The following is a 20,212-nucleotide window of genomic DNA, read 5'->3' as shown; positions in this document are numbered from 1 at the left end:
ACAGAGAAAATTTGAGTACCAGACCTTTGCCTATTTGCATTGCTTCATTGTTAGTTCAATTTTAGATATGTTTTAAAATGCACCAAAGAGGTCTCTAGAGTTTGCTATCCAGGAAGAATGCTCTAAGCTGCATTATCCTAAGCCTGTCAACACCACTCAGCCTTGAAACCAAGAACTACTGTCTGCCTTCTTTCATTTAGCAATGGAGTTGCACCTGTAGGGACATTTCTGGGTGGGACGAGAGTGCATGAAAAACACTGTCCTTCAATTTGCATCAGTCACAACTAAGTTTAATCCAGAAGAAATCTTTACAAAGTACTCAGAAAAATGAGACCTACCAGTTTTGATCACTTGTGCCAAATGGAGAGAAAGAGCTGTGAAACATGTTTGAGAAAGAGCCTGTGCCACTTCCAACATCTTCATGCTTAAAGGAAAATGCCTGGGGGGAATGGGAGGAGAGGAAAGGAAGCTGAGGAGGGAGGGAAGTGGTTAAGATGCAGCTGAAGGAAATAAAGGCTCTGATTGAGTAAGGTTGTGGTTTGTTGTTGTTTTGATTTATTTTATATTTGTTTGCTTGGTTTTATTTTTGTGGGATGGGGAATTTGCAACCTTTCAGAATCTCGCCTGACTTCTCTCAGTTTAAAAGATGAATTACATATCGAGATAATAGCTGCTACAAGCTTTTCATCTAAAGCCTGAAAGACAAATGTCATTAATTTTGTTCATCACTTTAAATTGGGTCCAAGTAGTGAATTAGATCAATGTAAATCTTGCAGTCCCCCCCCCTTTTTATTTCTTTCCCCCATCTTGAACACTACAACTGTTAAAAAAAAAAAAAAAAAAAAAAAAAAAAGTAACAAAATAGACCATACAAATTACCTTAAATATACCATACTGAACTGCAAGAGACTTCTCATTCACATCACTAATTCGATTGTTTCATACTAACTACTTGTCTATTCCAAAGCTAATTTAAAACCTAATGCCTAATGTTGAGGTCTGAATTTTTATATTTAACAGCAACATGAGCAACATGCAGTATAAGACACCCTGCCCACCCTCCCTTCTTTTCTTTTCTTTCTTTTTTTTTTTTTTAAGCAGATTCTGCAGCAGCTGTCAGATCTGTGGTGTCTAAGATCAGTTTCCATGGATATAATTAGCTCTAGATTCTCCTCCATCAGCACAGCTTCTTGGCCCAGTATGATTAATTCTCCACTGCAAGTGTACATCACAGACAAAAGGATGCCTTGCATGCACTTTAAGGAGAATTCAGAGAAAAAAGGGGTCTTCTTGCTATCCTATGCCACAGATTTCAAATCCTATCTACTCCGCCTGTGCCTGTTTATTGCCAAACCTTTAATTTTGCTATGTCTTCCATCTATCCTTGTATTTTTACTGATGCTCATAGCTACAGTTCAAGTTACACAGTTTATCACACCCATTCATAATACAAGTCAAGCAATATCACTAGTGCATAAAACTTAATTTCAGTGGTTATCTACAATGAATGCCAAGTGAAACGAAAAAAGTACATCTATAACTCCTTTCCAGAAACCTCTGTCCAGTCTTTCACTCCTTCATTTCCAACCACATCACTTGTTGAGGAAAACTAATGCTTAACTTCAAATTTGAAGAAATTCAGATAGTTATGAAACATTGTTCTAATCTTCCACACTTAGGAAAAGAGAGTGAAAAAGACTGTAAAGACTGATGTCAAAATGTCTTTCTACACAGATTAAAATAGAAGATGAGAAGACTAGATAGTTTCCTAAAATCATCAATCTAAAAGAGAGGATTGTGATGAAAATCTTCATATGCTGCATGAGAGTACAGATACGGAGAATGAAAATGAATAGCAGACAATTAAATAGATAGCTCTAATATCATTAGAAAAGAGGGAAACTTTAAAAAAAAAAAAAAGTTGCCTAACTGCAGCCTTTTATTTTTTTTCTTTCATTTTACACAAAACACGAGGATGTAAAAATATGAACTTACAATAAATACAAACTTTAAACAAGATATAAAGAAGAAAGAAATCATACTATAGAAACAGAAACACAAAAACAGGACATGAAGAATAACATTAGAATAGAGACAGTTCATTGTCATACAATACTCCATTCAGTTTATCATCATGCAATACACTATTTATGCTCATATACACCAACTAGATACTGAATGGTAAATTGGTAGTCATAGATAAGACTTTAAATCTTTTGTCTTTCAAATATTTTATAAGGTGCTGGGAGGAGCAAGTTTCCAGGAAATTTCAGTACTGAACATATTGCTCAGTACCAGAATCTCTATATGGGAAGATGCATTTGGATATTCAAGATACAAAGCAAACAACTTCAAGTCAACATGAACTTCAACTGATTCCAGTTACTACTCAGTAGAGAAATCCACCAATGAACTTCTTTCTAACTTTGCTGTCAGCTACAGATCTCTCCACTGCAGAAGAGAAACACAAATCCTTAAATAACAAAAGCTTCTTAGAGGTGCATTCACATCACACATGGGTCTTATTAGTTCAAAAATACAGTCTGGCAATTAAATAAAGAAAAATCAGGAGTTGCCTTAGAAATAATAATTAGTGATCAAGAACTGAATTCTCTCCCTTTCATGACAAGAAGAACAAATAAATAAATAAAATAAAATTTATTCAACGTATTGTTAACCTTAATATTTTATCAAAAATGTGATTTTAACACAGCAAGTTTTTTTGACAGGAAGGACAGTGAAAGTGTTAAATATAACATAAATCTGTGTTGAAAGCCTGGCCCTACTGAACTTGGCACTTTTGCTACAAAGTTCAAAAGCAGGCTTTCACATGTATTTTGTACGTGTATATTCTGTACCATACATCTTAGTCAAATTTGTGCTGCAGGTATTTACATGTATAATACAGAGTCCACTGGAAAGACCCTTTCTGGTTTGTGTGAACGTCAGATGAAGATCTGAATAGCATCCTGTCTTAGCCTCTTTATTTTAAAACAAAGAAGGAAGGAGAATGGAAGCAAGGAATAACTAAAAATTCCATGAATTATAGGCAATTTATTTTATACCGCCATGTCATTGGTTTATCAATCTGTATTCTATGTAGAAAGCCTGATTTCATTCCTTCCTGTGGCCCAGTAGGAAGAAGAAAGTCTGGATATTTGAATTCAGCACCATAGCACAAGAAATGGAAAACCTCAAGTCAAAAGAGATCCAATTGATTGCTTCCCTACATACACACTTAAAGTATACTTTCATTAATGTTAACTCTACAATGTGCTCTGGAATGTGAGTGATTTATTACGTGGGAGTATAGGCCTATGTAGATTAAAATTAATTGGGTTTTCATTAAATTGAAAGCTGCGATAAGGTCAAACCACTAAAAAAGGGGGGTGTCGCTATCTTTCAAATTCAATTTCAGAAATTCACCTCACTAGAAATTTCCTACATGGGAATGGTGAAGGTAATCGCATTGATTAAGAGGACAGGTTGCTCATTCTCGAATAAGAAAAGCCTGGAATTGAGATGCTTTAAAAGTACAAAAGAAAAGTGGTTTGGGGTTGAGAGCAGTTCACATGGCATCTGATGGTGATGTCAGGTAACTTTTGCAGGGATCAATGAAAGCAGTAAGGCAAAAATCACATCCATGCATTCCATACCATCTGTAGAGCATCTACCAGGTAAGGCTTCATCCTAAGGCATCCACTTCATCACAAGAAATACATTATATGCTGGGAGGGTATGTAGAAGGACAGTGTAAGTTCCTGCAAGTGTATCTGGTCAAGGACCTTTTCCAAAGCAGCAGGGATAAGAAGAATGGGAGGCAGTGATGGGAACCAAGTCACTCACACTAATTTATGAGAGCAGACAAGAATGAGCAGGGTTGACTAATGGAGGACTTCTCAGGTGGGAGAGTATCACAAGAGCAGACCTCGCAAACACTGGGACTGGTGCAATGTGTGTTCCCAAACCAGACCCCAGGGCCCTGGGCACCAGGCTGGGCTCCAGCAGATAGATAGGCACAGTCCCGGGCAGGAGCAGCTGGAGGATGTGGCTGCATGTTTGTTGTATTTCACCTGCCTTAATATACACATGAAAATGCCTAAATCCCTTGTTTTTACAGTTTAAAGGTGCAACTCAAAATGGAAATGGGAGGAAATAGTAAAGTTGCTTCTGAGAGTTCAAGCACCATCCACAGCTAATCACCTGCTGTCCAGGAAATACACACTTAATCTTCCGGATAATTCAGGAAAGAGAATCTAACACAGTGAGCATTTTCAGTTTATTTTGATTTTAACCCAGTACATTTCCCAGTACCATGATAACATCAGAGTTCTGTGGAAAGGGCTGGACTGCAATCTTGTTTGTCCATTTGCTAGACGCCCTAAATGTGTGCATAGGAAACTAAGTCTTCTTTGAAAAACTTAATAGATTTTTTTGGTCCCTAGCAGAATCAGTCAGCAAAAAAAATTTAAATATCAGTAGCCTAGAAAAGGATTGGGAAGAGCTGTTGACAGTTCTGCCAACAAACATTGCCAAAATAATATTCTGTGTTTTGGATTCCCAGCTTTTTTTTTTTTTTAATAACTATATTTTATTCTGATTTAATCCTTCTGGTTATAAAAATAGCTTCAGAAACAAAGACTGATGACAAAAAGGTTTGACTAATTGCAATTTTGAATGGGGTCTCTATAGGTAGACAGTATTCAGTGTCATAGTAATGATTACTACATTTTTATAAACGTTCAGCTTTTTAGGGTTAATCATTTTTGTTTTTCAGTGATCTCCAGTGATAGGGCTGATTTCCAGTGCTAGTATTTTAAAAACAGTGAAGTATTTACAAAAATTATAGCCTTTCCCTAAAAAATGTTTATGATCTTAATGACAATGAACTTGCTTAAGCTACATTCTTCTGTTTTCCTCTTGCCCTCTATCCAATGAACTTTTTAATGCAAGGTGCTGTAGGTAACTGGCTGTAACTAGACATCTGCTCACCTGATCCAGGGACAGGCTGATCTATCAGATATAGTCAGTCATCACAATAATTTGAAACAGCAGTCATAAGTTAACCCTATTTTTATGAACTTCAGCTTTCCAGAATATGTGGATCTGACCCATAATCACCATTCATTTCAGCTCTTTCTTTAAAATGAAAGGAAAATAATCAGCCTGGCATTTTGAACTGCAATCAAGACTAAGAGAAAGCTGTTTGCAGCCCCTGGTCAGAGGGAAATGAGGAAAAAAGAAAATCATAGGACAGAGAATGAAATCCACGTAACAAATTATTTCCCAAAAGCCATGTAATCCTCTAAATTAAGCTCATGTATTTTCTGGCTTTCATTTTATATGAACATTGACCAGAGAAGTGATGTATACAGAAACATTTTCAAACGGTCTGTAATTTGCATGCCATCAATTTTACTTCTAACTTTGAAATGGGAGGAGAGTGAGACTGACATCTATGGTGTGCAGATCATGGTGTGCTGGGCAGTCCAAGAAAAAATTTGTCAAAATCTCTGAAGCTGTCAAAATACGTTCTGCGAATTTGGAAAATACTAGCAGTGCTAATGCAACCTCAAGAGAAAAACAGAGACTTCAAAGTTAAATCATGAGATTAAATTCCCTTCTCCCAGCACTACAAATGAAAACATGAAATTTTCAAATAATTTATAATTGTGGGAAGCAATATTGCTTTTCTATAATTTACAAAAGACAAAAATCAATAAAATAAATAAATAAATAAATAAAAACATCTATTTTGAGCTTCTCAGAAGTGAGTGTACTAAATTATATGCCTGTGTAGTATACAAGTAGGAATAAGATAGCTCTTTTATACTGTTAAAATAAAGCGTTGGAACACTCTTTTGGAACTGGGACAGTCTTGTGCCAACTTCACTGCTGATGGATTGTTTAATTTCTTATTGACGCAAATGGTCTGAGTAAGCCAAGAATGTTGTTCATTTCCTGCCGACAAGTAGGTTTGGAACCCAAAATCTTATTAGCGTCTTACCTATTTCTGCAAAAATTCTCAACCTTGATAGAGTATTTTGTGCATTACCAAAAACTAAAAATGAAATAGTATTAGAAAGGAATCTGGCTAATTCTGAATGCTAAAGCATCTGCAGACAAGAGCAAGGACCATTACTTGCACCTCATGACTCAGGGGATAAGATGCCAGAGAATTTAAGACTGCCCAAATGTAACACACAGCGATCTCTGGCTGGATAGCAAAATAATGAGAAAAGGGAGAAGAATGAAAAAAAAATTGGCAATAAGTAACATTCTCAATTCCCCAGTGCTGGTGAGTGACAGACCTGCAAATAGGGTCCAGGCATCCTAGCTTGCACACTAATGTCCAATATTGTCATCTTAGCGAACTTGCAGAAGTATTCCTATCCATTAATATCGTTACTTACTGAACATCATTTCAAACCAAACCAATGCGTGCAGCTACAAGTTATTTCTGCATTTGGAAAGCAAATATATCAAGAGATAAATACGAGTCTCCAGCAAATGGTGCAGCATATTAGACATCCTGTGTAGGAAAAGCAGCCCTCTGTCTCTGCAGCCAGTAAGGATAACACATAAAGCCACTAGAGCTGTGACACTTCCATGTAGAAAAAAACAGATGCCTCAAATAAAGCACTTTGAATAAGACAGGTACAGTATTTGACATACACAGACCTTCACAATGTAGGTTTCCTTCCTTCAGAAACTGGGGAACAAGGAGGTGAGAAGGACCATGGTAATGAAAAGTTACCTAAAAGCTATTGGATTGGTGTATGTGCATTTTAGTTGAAAGCTTTTGCATTCCAGGATTCGAACGAAGCCTGTTCGAGCCTTGCCTTACTCATGTGACTTCACTCAGATGACATCTTAGTTTCAAACTCCATTGAGTACCATATATATTTTGAGTCCAGGATATTTGTAAATAAATACATCCATACACCACTACTACATTTAAAGAGTTGTGGCAACGAGATCAGAGAAATGAAGTAGTCCAGTTCATGCAAATAACCTGGGTTTTGAATTTCAGATATAATATACTCAAAGGAGTACTCACAACAAGTATTTCACAGCCAGGCCAGAGAGGAAATGTGTTTGAGTAAAATATATTTTACTCAATTCTCCAATGTGACAGCTGCCGTAAAATTATACTCTAACTGACAAAACATCCATAAATGTGATTAGAATCAAGCTCTTTATATCTGAGCAAAATACAGGGCAAGAGCCAATTAAAAAATAGTCAATTACTACATTTAGTCCAGTGAACAAGTAACTCAGGCAATTTATCTTTCAGTCCTCATATTTTGTATCTAAACACCACTATAGATTTTCAAATGTCTTCTTATTAAATTTCCTAACAAAACAGTTTTTAATGAGCACCTTGTTGATGGCAATCCAAGTTTTTAACGGAACAAGTCATAATTTTTTATAATCTAGTAACAGCGGCCCAAAATCGAATACAAATCTAAAAATTCACTTTGTCATTAATGCTCCACAGCAACAGGGTAGCTGGAGACAAGGTGATATCACATATTTTTTGTATTCTAAAATGTTTTCAAGCACAAACGACATATATACAAGCAACTATTCTACCAAAACTGTTGAAGTGCTGCCATTTAAATGCAACTCATGTTCTTTAATACATCTGGTTTCTAATTGTTTGATCTCAGTATGGTTTGGTCAGTTAATTACTTATGAAGTCATTTTATATATAAAACATTACATGAGCGGGGGAAAAAGTGGTAATCCACAAAACATATCTTTCTGTTAAAAAAAAATAAATAAAAATAATAATTAAAAAAAAAAAAAAAACATAAGAAAAAAATAGGAAAAAAATGTTGGTTTATGGAATTCATATTTTGGGTTCAACATGCTGTAAAGTTTTCTTCTTTTCAACCTGTCTCCAGCCTAACTACATCCTTCCTGATTTGGTAAAATCAGAATATTTCTTCTGTAATTAAAGCAGTTTTTAATACAAGCACAACTCTATAAAAATATCCATTGGTATACAGATATGCAACTTCTGCCTGGCAATAAAATTTTCATGGGAAAGTAAGAGTTAGGAAAAAAATAGGAAAAAATACATATTTTCAAATTTTACGACTCCAATAAACAGACTACTGTACTGCAGTAATCCAAATAATTCTGATCAATTTTAAAATTTCCACCGAATTGGAAGTGAAGAGCTACATTTTTCCTCTCTGTTTGAAACAAGAATTCATTTCAGTGTTGATAGTGGAGAGAAAGTTACTTCAAAGACTCTTCAAATTGCTTTCTTTTTGCAGAATTTATCGTCATATACGTAATGCCAGGCATAGCTCCCTGTTTTTATTTGAGTGTCCTGCTTTCTTTTCTAGTCTGAACACATACTTTTTGTTCATTAAGTTGCAGAAACAATTAATATTCTTTCATCCCTTCTCTTCTACCAGAACATAAAAACTGCAAGAACCTTGAAAATACATTCTCCTTACAGAGCACCTATTATCTCACAGAAAAGAAATCAAAAATAAAGCTTTCATTTATGTTGAACAAGTTGGGAAATTTTACCCAATGGATGTACTCTTGCAATATTTTTCCAGAAAGTTTTTCCAGTTTTTCCACAATTCTGATTTTGATTCTCATTCTTAACAAATAAAGAAAGTAAATCATAAAAAATCAATGCAAGCTTTGATTCAAACAGAATAGAGAAAATGTAAGGAATTTTATAGAAAGAATTAAGCCACAAATCTACCAATTTATCTGCATCAAATATCAAACACAATAACCAGAATATCCTGATGCTCATTTTTGCTGAGCTTGCACAGAAATATCTTTCAATGTATTGACAAGATGATTTGACTCAAGTAGGTATCGTTTAAATATTTAAAATATGATTACTTAGATAATATTTCAATCATTTATATAAGCAATTCCAGGGGGAACCAAACTTACAAAAAAAAAAAAAAAAAAAAAAAAAAAGAATTAAAAGAATTATTAACAAAAAAAAAGAAATGACTACAGCACTGTGTCCACGCTTGTATGCTTGCAGAAATGCTGAATTTAATGCACAGCATGAAGCATTTTTAGCCCTATTAAGATTTTTAAATAGAAAGAAGCTATCTAGGATTTTTTATCAAAGCAATTTGTTGAGGTTGCAGACAACTCCATAAACCAATAAATAAACAGTCTGAATGGGCAAAACATCAAAAATCAGACTGCTTCACTGCTTCAGCATAAGCATCTGCAGCCTGCTAAAATAATAATGGCTCCAGCAGCAAGAATCAAATATTCAAACCTATCTCTGAAGGTACCTGTGCAATATTCATATTTGTACAGGAAAATTACATTTTCCATAGTCAATTGTTTGACTAGCATCAGCATGTCAGATTTATAGTTTCAGTCTTAGGCCTGCTTGCTCGACTAAGAAGATGTAAAAATCCTCCAATTCCTAGCCTAATATAATCACCTATCTAACACAGGAAATGCAGCAGGAAAACATGTAAAGTAATAGAACATAAAAAGCGACGGTTTCAACCAGCCAACTTTAGAGAGACCAATTCTGATTTCATTTATACAAGTTTAAGTCAGAATCTCATTATATCTACATAATAATCCATCTTCCTGACAAGGAGGCTGGGTGCCTTTGCGCACCCAGACAGATGAACAGTTGCTGCAAACCTGCAAAGAAGCATTAACTTAGCTCTGCTGACTCATTCCAGCATTTGATTTATTTCAGCTGGCGATAACAGGAGACGGACTGTTCTGTGAGAGGTGCAACTTGACTGGGTAGCCGTCAGGTGGGGAATGCCCTTAGTGTGTGGGTTACCTTGTTCTTAAGTCTCACCTTCCTCTCCCTCCTCTGCTCTGAGCCTTCGCTTGGGTGCAGCAGCCATGCTGCTGTAGCCCAGCCTGGAGGCAGGCAGGGAGTAAGGAGGCTGAGGAAAACAGGATGAACTCTGATGGCACACCTTCCAAACCAGCACACTGTTTGCATTCAGACATTAATTACTGTTTATATTTGTCTTTAATCTGCATATGTATTTTAAACGAACCACCAAAAGTATGCTCTTACAATTAAGAGCAATCTACAATTACTTCCAGCCAGTGTGTAATCTTGCCTGCCAATTAATTACAGAGTTCATGAAAAGTGTTTACAAATTAGGCAATCGAAAGCCTAAATACAGCAGAGGACTCATCCTGATGAGGCAGGAAATAAAAATGCCCGAAGATAATTTATGACTCTATTCTGGTGCCCACAGCTGAAGACTGAAAGGCATGGTGATTTTCCAGGGTGCCAAAATGATGTTTTGTATAGAACAGGGCTCCACAAGTCATAAGATTTATGGTGCCTTCTGAAATTTGAGGCTCATAGTGGCAACAATAGATCAGTCCTTGTTTTACAAGTTACAAATGCTTTTTAAGAGCCTTTTTCCCAACAGTCTTCTGACTTCATAACAACTGTAATTAATGTTGACAGGAGCTGTGCTCCCTAATTTTTCATGCTTTGCAGGAAGAAAGATGTACCATCAGTGATTTAAAAGTTAAAGAAAAAGAGGATCTCATGGTAAGAAAGTACTTGGGTGATTAAGTTCAGTCACCTACAAATGTGTTTTTATAACTGTTCTGATGATCTTTTCATGTTCCTTCTTTGGACCAGTTTGACTTTTTGCCCCTGACAGTCTGACTATTATTCTTATTTCTAACCTAAATATACTCATGTGAATTTACACCCACTTGCATTTATGCCAACACTGTATCCTGACTTCAGCAGGTAGGATTTTTTTTCAGAAAAGACATAATTATATTGTGGAATTCATTGCCGTAAGATGATGGAAGCATAAAGGGATAAATTAGAAAGCATGGATTTATGTAAGAAATATGTAAGCTTAAAAACTGATCAGATAAATTAATGGAAGTCTGTCAAGGGCTATTAAAAGAGCACGTATAACTCTATGAAGTTCCGGCACTTCAGACTGAATGTGTAAACTGCAAACAAATATGAGACTGCACTTGTTAGTACTTTAATTATTGCCATAAGCATCCAATACTAGCTACTAGCACAGAAAAGGCACTGGGATAAATGATAACTCCTGGACCCTCCCCAAAACAATATTTTTCATGTAAATATAAATCAAGCTAAAGGCATCGTACTCGTCAAAGATTCTTTTTCACTTTCTTTCTTGACTATTTTTTTTTGTTGTTGTTGTTCTACTTTAAATTTCAGGAGAGAACCCCTCTTCACCTTTGGTACTGAAGTACGTGAAGGTCTCCAGTGTGGTCGTTGCTAGATCCTATGACAGAATACCATTTTCTTTGATAAGAAAATTAAGGGTAGCAGTGATTAAACACTTTTATGTTTTCCTTCAAGGAATTCCTAAAAAAGCCGTTAGCAAATAAATAAGATCAACCGGCAATGGGTCTATGATGCAAGCGTTCATTAAGTGATGACTTAAATAGCAGTCTTTTGATTAGCCTTGGCATGTGAATAAAGGTTTCTGCTGGTTTAATTGACTTTTTCAATTACTATACAAAACACTGAATCTGACTTGATAGCACTTGATGTGACAGTAACAATAAGTCCAATCTTTGCTCCTGCTCCCTGCACCCTGAATGTATTGCCATGGAAACATTTATTCCTTTACCCAAGATTTGTTCCCTTGAACATGTCTGGATACATACGGCCTGTATGTTTTAATAGCAGCCGAGGGAGAGGCTGGGGGGCCATAGGAAAACAGATATGAGGCTCACATAGCTTAGAGCAATATGTTTATGAAAATTCCCTCCCAGCGAACAATGTCTCATCCTGACTGAAGTAGCCTTTTGATGTTGCCCCTGAACTACGATCAACCATAGATCTTTGACAAGTATCAAAGCACACTACCATATAGAGTTAGCGGACAGGCAGAAAGTCCTGCCAGAAAATTACATCTCCTGGCAGATATACTGCAGCAATGTCTGTCTTCTTTATAATTCAATAGCAATTTATCCAGGCAACAGGTATAAAGGCAGCCTCTGAAAACTAACTGATCCCAGCTGAAATCTCAAAAAGCTGTGCATGCTTCTTGAGACACCAAGGGAAGCAAATGATCAGGCTATGGCAGGATTAAGGAGTAAAGGTAATATTTTCTCCTCTCAATGAGACTGTTTTACTATCTATAAATAGTAGGATTTTGACTGTGGTGGCATTGTTTTAGTTTTTCATCGAAAATAAAATTCCAGTGGATCACAAGGGGTCTCTAACTGCAGGTTTCAAGTATCATGTGTGCCTTCAGCTGTAATCTAGAAACACTTTCAATTGTAACAACACACCAAGACCAAAATATTAATTTCCTCAATATGCATAGCACAAGCCTTCAAATCCTAGGAGCATTACCCCTCAAAACCAGTGAAGGGTATTCATTTAAACCTGAATATCATTCTCAATTTGTTGAGGTTGCAGACTACACCATAAACCAATAAATAAACAGTCTGAATGGGCAAAACACCAAAAATAAAAATAATTAAAAAATCAAGAATTGCCTGAAAGTACACTTCCATATTTTTAGTTACATAGGTAGAGATTACATAGTTGGATAATATAGTGGAAATTAGGACAACTTCAGTCTTCTTACAAATGCCTTCTGTTTTAATTTAGAATTTGCATGGGATAAAATTGTTTTTGTTTAAATCAAGTGACCATTTCTGGATTTTAATTCCTACTTAGTATATTTATCGTGCAGAAGTTTTTATAATATTTGGTATCTTGAAAACTCAGACTTATTAGAATCATAGAATCATAGAAACAAAAGGTTGGAAAGGACCTACAAGATCATCTAGTCCAACCATCCTCCTATCACCAATACTACCCACTAAGCTACTAAATCAGATCTCGTGGCACCTTGTCCAGGTGCTTCTTGAACACTGCAAGGGATGGTGACTCCACCACCTCCCTGGGCAGGCCATCCCAGTGCCTGACCACTCTTTGAGAGAAAAAGTTTTTCCTGGTATCTAATCTAAATCTCCCCAGGCTCACCTTGCGGCCATTTCCCTGAGTCTTATCATTAGTTATCTGATAGAAGAGACCACTCCCCTCCTCATCACAACTTCCCTTCAGGATGTTGTAGAGTGCAGTGAGGTCTCCCCTGAGTCTCCTCTTCTCCAGACTAAACAACCCCATCTCCCTCAGCTGCTCCTCATAAGAGTTGTGCTCCAGACCCCTCATCAGTTCTGTTGACCAGCTCTGGACATGCTTCAGGGCCTCAATGTCCTTCTTGTAGTGAGAGGCCCAAAACTGAACACAGTACTCCAGGTGCGGCCTCACCAGAGCTGAGTACAGGGGGACGATCACCTCCCTGTTCCTGCTGGCTATGCTATTTCTAATAGGATGCCATTGGCCATCTTGGCCACCTGGGCACACTGCAGACTCATGTTCAGCCAAGCATCGATCAACACTCCCAGGTCCCTTTCCTTTTCAAAATCTTCTAGCCACTCTGCCCCAAGCCTATAGCATTGCATGGGATTATTGTGGCCGAAGTGCAGGACCCAGCACTTGGCCTTGTTAACCCTCATCCCATTCACCTCAGCCCAGCCGTCCAGCCTATCCAGATCCCTCTGAAGGGCCACCCTACCCTCAAATCAACATTACCTCCCACCTTGGTGTTGTCTGCAAACTTCCTGAGGGAACACTCAATCCCCTCGTCCAGGTCATCAATAAAGATATTGAACAAGATAGGCCCCAGTACCAACCAGCTGGACATAACTCCACTAACCACTACCCACTGGGCATGGCCCTCTGGCCAGTCCTTTATCCAGAGAAGAGTGTACCTGTCCAGGCCACAGGCAGCCAGTTTCCCTGGGAGAATACTGTGGGAGAGCATCTCAAAGGCTTTGCTGAAGTCTAAGTAGACTACATCAACAGCCTTTCCCTCATCTACCAGTCTGGTCACACATCATAGAAGGAGATGAGGTTGGACAAGCACAATCTGCATTTTGTGAACCCGTGCTGGCTGGGCCTGACCCCCTGGATGCCATGCAAGTGCTGGGTGATCTCACCCAAGATGATTTGCCCCATAACTTTCCCTGGAACCAAGTTCAGGCTGACAGGCCTGTAGTTCCCCAGGTCCTCCTCATGGCCCTTCTTGTAGATGGGAGTCATGTTGGCAAGCCTCCGATCCTCTGGGACCTCTCCAGATAACTGGAAATGCTGATAGATGGTGGAAAGTGGCTTGGCAATTACCTCTGCCAGCTCTCTCAGCGCCCAAGGGTGGAGTTTGGTCCCACGGACTTGTGACATTCCAGGTGGAGGAGCAGGTTTCTAACTGTTCATGGGTCACAGGGGGTAATTCTCTACCTGAATCACAGGGGGTGTCAGGTCAGGGAGTAAAGTGCCCTGAGGATAACTGATCTGACTACTAAAGACAGATGTAAAGAAGGCTTTGAGATCGTCAGCCTAATCCTTATCCTCAGTGATCACATTCCCTGCTGCATCAAGTAAAGGATGGAAATTTTCCTTGGTTCTTCTCTTGCAGTTAATATATTTGTAAAAGGATTTCTTGTTCTCTTTTACTGCAGTGGCCAATCTGAGTTTAAGCTGAGCTTTTTGCCTTTCTAACTTCCTCTCTGCATCTCTTAGCAACTTCCTTGTAGTTGTCCCAAGTAGCCTGTCTCTTCTTCCAGCGGACGTACACTCTCTTTTTCTCCCGGAGTCTCAACAAATGTTTCCAGTTCATCCACACCAGTGTTCTTCCACTCCAGCTCGCCTTATGGGACTCGGGAACAGCCTGCTTTAATCAGAACAAAGAAGTTTCTTCTGACTACTGCCTTTAAATGAGATTCATTGGTTTGAAACTGAAATCATTTATATACAACTCTAAACTGTGCTTCAATATCACAAAAACAGAGCTGGAGAATAATGATAATTTTGGAGTAATATGCCTGGAAAAATTAAGGAGTAAAGAAGATACAGCAATTTTCAAGAGCAATTAAATGATGAAATGTGTTTATGTATGAAGTATTTTCTAATATACAGAAGGTTTCAGAAGTTAAATAATGTTTTAGCCCCAAAAGAAAATGGAAATATGTAAAAATCTGGAGAACCTTATCAAATTCTCTTTTCTGAAATGAAGGAAAATTACATGGAAATTTGCCAAAAAGGAGCAGATGTTTCTGTATGAAGTGACAGAAGATGAAGCGAGAATTATAACCTGAAGGAGCTTAGCTCAGAGCCACAATTCTAGGCACTCAGCTCCTACAAATGAGGGTCAGATTTAAAAGAGTTTATCGAATATGAGAAAACCTAATAGATCCCACTGGATCTCTTCCTTCTTAAAATTTAAGAACCAAGCTCTGAACAAAAGGAGCATATGCTTCTGTTTTGGCATGCTGAGCAGGCATTGGTCAAAGAGTTTTCAAAAGAATGTTTGCCGTTGATTGTTTTTAATCAGGTTATGGAGATAAATTCAAAAAATTTGTATTCTACAAAACAGGACTTTAATCACCAAAAAAAAATCCTGTAATGGCTTGTTTTTACATTGAAAAAAATCATGTGTCTCATTTCAATACTATTTTTTATTTGAAACTGGTTTTGTGCTATATTGCCATCGCTATTATATACCTAGTCAAGTAAAATTAAACAAATAGTTTAATAAAAATAAAAAAATACTAAAAGAATCATTCTTTCTTCACTGAAAATCAGAAAAATTATGTTTTCAGTCAGATTCAGAAGGAAAAAAATAGTTTAGTACAGAATGTCAGTTCTCGGTACAGAGCTGCATGTAGCACACTTGCCTGAATTTCTACATATGCTAATAGAGTTTCACCAAAAATACGTGTGTGCCTGAATCTGAGAGTTAATAAATATTTTAGTGCTGGAAAAATATCCCTTGGACCCATAAAGCGTTAATGTAATTAAGTAAAAATATGTGATTCTTGTTGAGGCCAGTTGTTGCCTAGCTTGGCAGAATCCATGGGAAATTATGCTGTGATGTGTCATCAGTCACAAGTTACTTCAATGACTTGTTTGCTAAATCTCACTCCTACCTACAAAGGTGCTTTAATTCATTATTTTGCAAAATACCTTAGCATACAAGCATCAAAGCTATTTTATGTGCTACAGAAGTGTCATCCACTATAGAAAATAACTGCAAATTAATTTTGGAGTGGGGAAGAGGAGGAATACTGAGTTAGAAGGGCACATTTAGCCTATTGTAGGCTTTCTTTCAGTTAAGTGCACTAACCCTAACTCAGTGTTAGATTTTGACTTGGCACTTGGGATTATTTTTGGCAAATAGCAGTTCAGGTTGCTTGCAGAAGATCAGGGAAACCTAATGACTGCCACTGGGAGACCATATATTCCACCCCACTCCAACCCATCAGGCATCAATAGATGAGTTGAAGCAGCATGTCTAAAAATATTGGAGTGAAGTGAAATCTCCCCCCTCAGAGACTTTCATCTGCAGACAAACCCACCTCCCTGAGGTTCTGGGGAAACACAATAGCGTGAAGATACAGATGAGTCCTGGTGAATAAGAACAGCAACAAGACAGAGCACACTGTACTTCAGCAGTGGATATTATCACCTCTGGAAGAAATAAAAGAGCTGGATAGCCCACAGATCTTTATATTTCTGAGAACTTCAAATCACTGCCAGTCAGAACAAGGAGAATTGCATAATAAAAGCCACTGTTCTCCAAGAAAAGCACAAAGACAAAACTCCAAAGTGGTAATAGAGCAAAGAAAAAATGACAAAAAATAAAAATAAAAAAAATCACACTATACTCAGCCTCTGAAAAATACATTTTTTCTGCTATTTTTTTTAATAAAGGGATTTATTCTCATTCCCTCTTATGTAAGCAATCTCCTATTTAGGGAATTATCAAAAGTGAGAATGAACAGTACTGGAATTAAAGGAATTTGGCTTCTCATGACTTTTATTAGCTCCTGCACTTAATTATTTTTGAAATCATTCTTAGTAGGGAGAACTGAATTAAAATCAGATTGCAGAGCAATAACTTGGGAAGCTAACAGTGACCATGCCAGCCACACAACATGAACATGATGTACACTGTTAAACAACCATAGTAGCTATGGTGGAAGAAATTAAACTTCACCAGGGAATTTCACATTGTGTCCAACAGGGCACAATGCTCTACTGATACACAGAAGAGTGCACACAGGTAAAACAGCCACTGAAATGAAAAAAATTCCAGCTAAGTTATATGAAGCAGCATCAATAATGTGTTTATTCTAAAAGATTATTATTCTTGTTACATAATTTATTTTCTCTGTATTCCCCACCCCAATTGTAGTAGGCAACAGTAGGCATCAGTGAATGCCTACTAGCAAGCTTAAAAATTTCTTAGGTGGAGCAGAGAGGTGGCTTCTGTAAGTCTTCTAACAGGCTGAAACAAAAGCAAATGAGGGCACTCCAGGGATTCTTGGAGGACTGTATTTTCAACTAACTTCTACCCTTCAGCAGTCATGTTGCCTGATAAGATTATCATCACATTTCCTTGTTCTGCATAAAATGTTTTCATTTCAAATAATACAGAAATAAACTCACCCCAGCTTTTCCTACTCCTGTTAAATCAGGAGGATTTACATGATTAAAAAGGGGAAGATCTACGTGGCTAGAAGAAAAAACTGTTTGTGTCATTCTGAATCATCACCAGCAACAGTAAAATAAGTCTACCTCTGCACAGAGGGACAGAGGAGAGGAAACTTCTGATGGAGCAGAGTCATAAACTCCACCATCTTCCCCTTATCGTTTGAGTGTTCCTAAAGAAAAAGACATACTGCAGGTACCAAACAGTCATGGTTTTGTGATGCCATCAAACAGGTTTTAAACATTAGCAGAAACTATAATTTTCCTTGCATTACCCACAAAAAAAAAAGTGTATTTTCAGAAAAAAAGAAGAAAAAAGAAAAAAAAAAAAAAAAAAGGAAAAAAAGTCAAAAAGACAGTCACGTGACACTGACAGCAGAGAGCCTGTGCCTAATGGGCTGGAGAAAAAGTCTAAAAGCTGTTTAACTCTCTGAACACCCTGAATGACCTCTCTAATGCAGCTGTGGATAACAAGACATATTGCTACAAAATGGGCGAGGGACAACTATGTGAAGAAGAGTTAAAACTTGCACATTTGGTCAGTTCAAATTATTCTGAGGCAAGACATCAGCTTGCCTCATTCATCTGAACAGCCTAATACAGCCACCTTCAGTATCATCAATGTATTGACCTAGATTCTGGCAACCTGTTTGAAGCTACAGACCAAGTGCTTAGCAAACAGAGCTCTACATGTGGTTTATTATTTCCTGCAATCTGACATTATGTGAAAAACATAGCACTGTGTAACCATCTAGTTATTGCCAACACATTACCAAGTGTTATGATCTTACGTGGGCTGTGCTTCCTACAACGCTGAACAGCATCACATATCCGATCTCCACACACAACAGCAGCATTAACCAGGAACAACGATTGGTGTAATCTCCTCGATTAACAATATTCAAATATTGCATAGAGGACATTCTCATAACCTACTTGTCACTCAGCACTATGACAAGCTTAGCACAGCAATAAAGAGTGTCTTCTTTGTTGCTGGCCACTGCTTTGAAAATGGCATTGGCATTGGTTCCCCAAAATAAAAGAGCTGACCGAGGAAGTATTTTGTTTCACCCAAGCTTCATACATCCTTTGCTACCCCTCAATGTGGAGCACGCAAAATTTAATACTAATTCAGCTTAGTAGAGCAGCAATGAATGTTGAGATATTTACCCAAGAAAGTTTATTTTCTAAAGACATGGCAGGGCTACTTCACAGCTGAAGTGCTACCAAAACCAAAACAACAACAATAAATAATAAAGTGAACAGTGAAGCATGGACAGTTCTCCAATTTTCCTGCAAATGTTGCTGCTTTTCATTTAATGTGGATACCCCAAACACTCCATTTTTATGGTAGGCATTTCCCTTGTTAGGAAGGAAAGGGGCCAGAACTACAGCAAGAAGGTGGGATTGGCCACTGACTACCCTCAAGTGTGCTGAACATACTGGCCTCCTTGGTAGTCAGAGAGAGCAGCAGTGGGCAGTGTGGAAATAAAAAGCTTTGTTTTCAATTGGGAGGAGAAAGTTGCAATTAGGTTGGTAAAACAACCAAATAACAAGGTTTGTGAAAACTAGGTGCAGGCAGAAAATGTTGTTTATCAAGCATAGTTTTGGTAAGCTCGGAGAAGGGACAGTGAAACAGTGACATTTTCCACCCTGCAGTTCAGGGCCATATTTAATGCTAGCAACTGGGGAGTAAACAGAAGACTCCCTTTCCCTTTGGCACATGCTTCCTCAGCAGCAGTGTCCTCAGTGTTCCCCTCTCTCTTAGCAGCATGTCAGGTAGAATGGAAGAAGTGAAATGACAGCCTCACCTTGGGACAACATTTGACTTACCAAACCTTTTCTACCATCCATAATCCATAAATCAGAAAGCAGACTGGCTGCTGAGTGCCAGGCTGTTTGTAGAGCTGATAGGAAGGATTTGGTGGTTCAACTTCAGGCTCAAATAACTAAGCTGAAGTAAATTAGCAAATTCTCGGCTAAAATAATTTTGCAGTTATATTCTAGTAACAGGAACAATTTCTGTCCACCTGAAGCCCCACGACATCATTGTCACAAAGTTATTTCCCATAATAGAAGCATATCTTAAGGGAAAAATATTTCCATAATGAGGAGGACTAGGTGTTTTGCACCCCACCATTCCCTACAATAAATGGCTGTAATAGTTATAAAGATCCCAGCTCAATGGGAGTAGGGATATTGCATCCATCTCCCCATAGCAAGCACTTACTTTATATTAGAGACAGCACTAAGAAAGGTCATCACTGACCTCAATATTGCAGTTCAAAATACACATTAAAGTCTGGAAATCCCTGTTGAACTTACTGACAGCTGCATGTGCACAGATCCCTATAAAAAGTAGGTCCAAGCCCCTGTTAAGGTCAACTCTGCCAGCAGTATACTCTTCCAGTGCTGAAGAAACTCCCAGCAGTCCTCCAATAAATAAACCACAGTGAAAAAGAAGAGAGGGTCAGCATTTTAGCCATCCTGTTGTGATCTTCCTCGAAAAAGGTCAGCCCCAAAATTGCAGATCAGAGCTATAGAGCAACTCTGCTTGGCTCCACCACTGAGAAGTGGGTGGATGCTCCGCCATCCTGAGCAGCGTCCCTTCATGGGGTCTCTGGCTGAGGATACCACAACAACTGCTCT

At 37.9% G+C, this 20,212-nt stretch overlaps 1 long non-coding RNA gene across 2 annotated transcripts in view; it reads right to left on the bottom strand.

Moving 5' to 3' along the window:
- The window catches only part of LOC113843116 (uncharacterized), an 89,083-nt gene extending 88,582 nt beyond the window's left edge, over positions 1–501 (bottom strand). The window contains exon 1 of one of the 2 annotated variants that reach the window (XR_003496139.3): positions 339–501. This is a non-coding gene — a long non-coding RNA (uncharacterized lncRNA). The remainder of the gene's footprint in view (positions 1–338) is intronic. The other variant, XR_011808041.1, reaches the window with a different exon arrangement.
- Between the last annotated feature and the right edge of the window lie 19,711 nt (positions 502–20,212).

This window comes from Anas platyrhynchos, chromosome 3, assembly GCF_047663525.1.
Source record: "Anas platyrhynchos isolate ZD024472 breed Pekin duck chromosome 3, IASCAAS_PekinDuck_T2T, whole genome shotgun sequence".
NCBI classification, from domain to species: Eukaryota; Metazoa; Chordata; class Aves; order Anseriformes; family Anatidae; genus Anas; species Anas platyrhynchos.
The sequence above is the reverse complement of the archived record's forward strand: the minus strand, read 5'-3'. Positions and strand labels throughout refer to the sequence as shown.